This window comes from Hyaena hyaena, unplaced genomic scaffold, assembly GCF_003009895.1.
Source record: "Hyaena hyaena isolate Hyena2069 unplaced genomic scaffold, ASM300989v1 scaffold_227, whole genome shotgun sequence".
Lineage (NCBI taxonomy): Eukaryota > Metazoa > Chordata > Mammalia > Carnivora > Hyaenidae > Hyaena > Hyaena hyaena.
In genome coordinates, this window is record NW_024080859.1 from 250,509 (window position 1) to 256,404 (window position 5,896).

Consider the following 5,896-nt stretch of genomic DNA (forward strand, 5'->3'; position numbering starts at 1 on the left):
TTATTTAAAAAATTAAAAATAAAATGGACATATAATTCATCCACCATAAAATACACCTTTTAATTTATTTTTATTTTTTTAAGTTTCTTTATTTTGAGAGAGACAGAGAAAGCGCAAGTGGGGGAAGGGCAGAGAGAGAGGAGAGGGGGAATCCCAGGCAGGCTTCATGTGGTTATTGGACAGAGCCCAACTCTGGGCTCAAACTCACAAAACCGTGAGATCATGACTGGAGCTGAAATCAAGAGTCCGATGCTTAACAGACCAAGCCACCCCAGTGCCCCTAAAATATACCTTTTTTTAAAATATTTTTATTTATTTCTAGGAGAGAGAGAGAGACAGAGCGAGCAGGGGAGGGTCAGAGAGAGAGGGAGACACAGAATCTGAAGCAGGCTCCAGGCTCTGAGCTGTCAACACAGAGCTCGATGCGGGGCTCAAACCCATGAACCGTGAGATCATGACTTGAGCCAAAGTCGGACACCTAACCGACTGAGCCACCCAGGCGCCCCTAAAATATACCTTTTTAAAGAGTGCCATTCAGTGATTTTTAGCCTATTCTTAGAATTGTGTAATCATCACCACTATCTAATTGCAGAACAGTTTATCAACTCTAAAAAAATTTTTTAATGTTTTTATTTGTTCCTGAGAGAGAGAGAGAGAGAGAGACAGCGTGAGCAGGGGAGGGTCAGAGAGAGAGGGAGACACAGAATCTGAAGCAGGCTCCAGGCTATGAGCTGTCAACACAGAGCTTGATGCGGGGCTCAAACCCATGAACCGTGAGATCATGACTTGAGCCAAAGTCGGACACCTAACCGACTGAGCCACCCAGGCGCCCCTATTTTATCAACTGTAGTAGAAAACCTTTACCCATCCTCCCTCCCCAGCCCCTGGCAGCCACCACTCTGCTTTCAGTCTCTAGGGCTTTGCCTCTTCTAGACATTTCACATACATGGAATCCTACATGTGGCCTTCCGTGTCCAGCTTCTTTCACGCCACACAACGCTTTCAAGATGCATCCACGCTGAAGCCTGAATCGGGGCTTCGTCCCTTCTTAGGGCTGAATAATATTCCATTGCGTGGATGGACCACATTTTGCTTTTCCATTCATTCGTCTGTCTGAGTTTTTCCGCTTTTTGGCTATTGTGAATAGCGCTGCTGTGAACATTCATGTAGAAGTTGTTATGTGAACATGTGCTTTCAGTTCTCTTGGGTCTACATCTAGGAGTGGAATTCCTGGGTCATAGGGTAACTCTATATTTCTGCTTTTTTCAAAACCTTCCAGACTGTTCTATGCGGTCCAAAGCAGCCACTGAGGAGGCTTCTTCCAAAATCTAGATGTTGACCTCACCGCAGGTACTTCAGAATGCGGCTGTGTTTGGAGAGAGGGACTGAAAGAGACAATTAAAGTAAAAATGAGGTTATCTGGGTGCATCCTAATCCAATGTGATTAGTGTCATTATAAAAAAGAGATTAGGACACAGGCCCAGAGGGAAGAACACGGGAACACACAGGAGAGGGAGAAAGGCCCCAGAAGAAACCAAACCTGCCGACATCTTGACCTCGGATTCCAGAACCATAAGGAAAGAAATTTCTGTTATTGAAGCTGCCGAGTCTCTTCATTAGAGCCGCTCTAGCAAACGAGTACAGCCACCCAGTTAAATCGAATTTCAGGTAAACAGTGAATAATTGTTCACAATGTTCCATCCAAATGGGTCGTTTACCTGAAACTCTAACTTAACAGGGCCCGTTTTATCTGGCTACCCTATGCTAAAAGGACTTCAGGCTGTAGAGCTTGTCTCCCCCACGTAATGGGAAGTTTGCACCTTCCACTGACCAACGACAGTTCTGTCTCTGGTCTGTTCTGCCTAAAAGTTCCCCTAGACTCCACGTTGGGGTGGACATGTGACCTAGAGACTTTCATTCACTTCAGCCACTGTGATTGGCTCACAGTGGACATGAAACTCAAGCTCAGCCACTCAGTCTTCCCTGGGACTTTGGCTGCAATCCTGGGGGAAAGAGAGGTGCTCTGGACCAGACAAACGGGGAGCTGATAGAGAGGAAGCCACCAGAAAGGTATCAATGCCCTTGCTCCATCTGGAGAACTCCTACACAGAGCTTCCAAAATGACACCTTCAAAAAAAAATTAAGAAAAAAAAGGGGAGGGCACCTGGGTGACTCAATTGGTTAAGCCTCCAACTTCCGCCCAGGTAATGATCTCGTGGTCCGTGGGTTCAAGCCCCGCGTCGGTCTGTGCTGACAGCTCAGAGCCTGGAGCCTGTTTGGATTCTGTGTCTCCCTCTGTCTCTGACCCTCCCCTGCTCACGCTGTCTCTCTCTCTCTCTCAGAAACAAATTTTTAAAAAATTTTTTTTAAAAAACACTAAAAAAGAAACCCCCCAAAATGACACCTTCAATGGGCAATAGGGAACAGTTATTGACTGCCTCACTGAATCAATCAATGAGTGCAATGAGTGCAATTTTTCCCTGGCGAACACCTATGCATCCTTCAAAACCGACTTCAAATTTAAGAAGCATCAAAGAACATTTACTGAAGAAATAAATGTTTTCCTGTGAACTTCTATCCATCAAAACCCTTCTTAGATATCTCTAAGGGGCATCAGGGAGTGTGCTGAATGAATAAATGAATCTATTTTTTCTTTTTCAAAAAATTTATTTCTGAGAGACAGAGAGGCAGCATGAGCACGGGAGGGTCAGAGAGAGGGAGACACAGAATCAGAAGCAGGCTACAGGCTCTGAGCTGTCAGCACAGAGCCCGACGCGGGGCTCGAACCCACAAACCGTGAGATCATGACCTGAGCCAAAGTCAGACGCTTAACCGACTGAGCCACCCAGGCGCCCTTGTCTTTTTTCTTTTTTCCTGATACCTTCTGTGTATTCTTTAAAACATCCTCAAATGATCATCTAGAGGCATCAGAAAGCTCTGGGTGAATGAATGAAAAAGGTTCCTATTGGTGAACGATGCCTAGACATGTATTCGATGAAAAAAAAATAAGATTTTTCTCCTTGCAAACTCCTATTCCTGGATCAACATTCTCCTCAGATGCCCTCCAGGGGCATCAGTGTCTTGTGGCCCCAAGGAGGGAAGCACAACCCTCAGACTGAAGGTCACTCTACCCTGGAAGAAGGCGGAAGCGAGGGGGTGGGGAAATTCTGTGGTTTCTCTTGTCACGATTTCCATTTCTGGTGGCCCCTTTTAACCCAATCCTTCCTGCCTCCCCCTCCCGGCAGCTAGTGAGGCTTCTGAAAGTGGGGCAGCCCTAGGGGCGTATCCCAGCTGTGTTTCTAGGGCAGCTGGGAGGGACCAACAAGGGCGCCCGGGGTGGGACTGTGGGGATGGGGGGGGGGGTGTTCTGGAATAGGGGCAGGCAGGCTGAGGGAGGTGGTGTGTAGATTTGGCAAGGGGGAGGGGGAAGGGCAGTGAGCCTCGTGGTGAGCTTCAGATCCTGACTTTGATAAGGATAGAAACACCACTTCACCTGTGACTGGAGTCCTGCTCACACACCTCCTATGGCTCCCCAGTGCCCTTGGGAGAAAGCCCAGCCCTTCAGCCTGGCACTTGAGGTCCCTGCCTGCCTTACCACTTTCATCTGTCCTGTCTGTGCTCATCTTGATGTCCCCCAAAGCATGTCTCCCAAGCTTTGTCTCTCCGGTATCTCCTGTAGGTAGAGCTCTTGCATTCTGTAAACCCAGTTCAAGAACCCTCTTCTCGGGGCGCCTGGGTGGTTCATTCAGTTGAGCATCCGACTTTGGCTCAAGTCGTGATCTCACGGTTTGTGAGTGTGAGCCCCATGTCAGGCTCTGTGCTGACAGCTCAGAGTCCCGGAGTCTGCTTCCAATTCTGTGTCTCCCTGCTCTGTGCCCCTCCCCTCCTTATGCTTTGTCTCTCTCTGTCTCTCAATAATAAATAAAAACGTTAAAAAAAATAAAAGACCCCCTTCTCTGGGCCTCCCTCCCTACTCTCCCTTAGAACATCCCTAGGCTCTACCCCGCCCTGCACCAGCCTTGACACCAAGGAGCTGGGGGGTGGGGGGCGGGTGGCATCTATGTCCAGCTCTGACCCCTCTTCCACTTTTCTCTCCCTCCTTCAATGTCTTTCCAGTGGCTGCTCTGACTTTGGGGGGATGGGAAAGAGCTGTGACCAGAGCAGAGGCCTCTGGGGCCCCCGCAAACAATGATTAATGATACTGGCTGTCCGCTGGGCATGATCTGCCAGGAGCCCAAATCCTCCTTTAGCCTCACTACAGTCTATTTTGCAGATGGGGTAACTGAGGCCTAGAAGGACCGACCTTGGTAGTGGGGCAGCCCTGGGGCATGAGGCTCAGTCGCGAAGATTCACCGCTCAGCCCCACTGCTGGGGGGGGGGGGGGGGGAGGGCTGTGGGGGAGGGGCTCTGTCTGAATCCATCTCTTCACATGCAGCTAGAGCCTCGAGTGGTCTGGGCACCTCTGGGCTCAGTGTCTACATCTGTGAAATGGGGCCCACAGCGGTGTCTCCCTGGGGAGGGGTCTCAGGATCATCGAGAGGAGGCCCTACCTCTAACTGTCTCTTCCATCTTTCTTTATGCTTCTCTCAATCTGTCTCTCTCTCTCTCTCTCTCTCTCTGTCTCTGCCCCTCCCCCAGGCCTCGTGAATCCATCCTGCGGCCCACTCCACTCCCCCCTCCCCCCTCCCCGGCCTGGGCCCTACTGCCAGTAAAGGCTGCTCTGTGCGGGGTCACGGGGTCCCCGTCCCCACTGTGCCAGGCCTGGGACACTGCTTCTTTGTTCCCATGGCTCTGACCTCATGGCCTCCCGGGCGCCTGACCCTGACTGGCTCAGCTGCCCCCTGGGGGACAGGGCTTCTCTGAGAATGGGCCCCCTCCTGGCCCACCTGGGCCTCAGTTTCCCCAGATGCTCTTCCAGGACAGACCCTCATCATGCTCTTCTGTCTCCCAGGGCTCCATGAACATTTTTTTTTTTTAGGTGAAAATCACATGACATAGAATTAACCAGTTTAAAATATACAGTTTGGTGGCATGTGGATCATTCACTCTGTTTTGCAACCATCATCTCTGTCTAGTTCCAGAACGTTCTCCTCACCCAGACGGGAAGCTTGTCCCCATGAGCAGTCACCCCTCCAGCCCCCAGCCCCTGGCAAACACTAATCTTTCCATCTGTGAATTTGTCTGCTCTGGACATTTGATACACACAGGATCACACAGCACGTGGGTTGCTGCGTCTGCTGCTTTCACTCCACATGATGTTTTTGAGAGTCATCCACCTTCTAGCATGAATCAGGGGTTCTCCATGGACATTTTGGGCCTCTTTGGGCAGTGGGGAGAAAGACGCAGAAAATGAGACCCCCAGATGCAAGAAATAGAGACAGAGAAGAAGAAAAAGCTTAGTCTGAAGGAGGAAAAGGGGCTCCTTGGAAGCTGGGACCCCAGGGTGCCCTGAGACTAGAGTCGGGGAAATGGGGAGCTGGGCATTTGCAGGGGCGGGGGAGCGGGCGGCAATGTGCAGCAAACACTTCATAATGATTTGTTGGGAGAATGAATTCAGACATCCAAGAACTCTGGGCTCCCATTTGGTATCTGAGTCTCAGGGAGGGCAGGAGACCAGGGCAAGGGCACCGAGCTGCAGGCTACCCATGAGGCGGGCACCTGGTGTCCAGCTTAGGGCGTGGGTCAGCAGAATAGACCCCCCAGATCCAAGGCCCTCAGTCACACTTGCCCCACGGTGGCTTTGTGGCTGGGATGAGGCCACCGTCACCGAGCTGACTTCCTGGGTTTCTCTTTCGGTTTGACTTGTGCCAGGAGGGGCCATGACACGTAACTTTTTTTTTTTTTTTAATCTTTTTAGCATCCTTTCTTGCTCAGCTTCAATGTGTTCCGGGGCGAG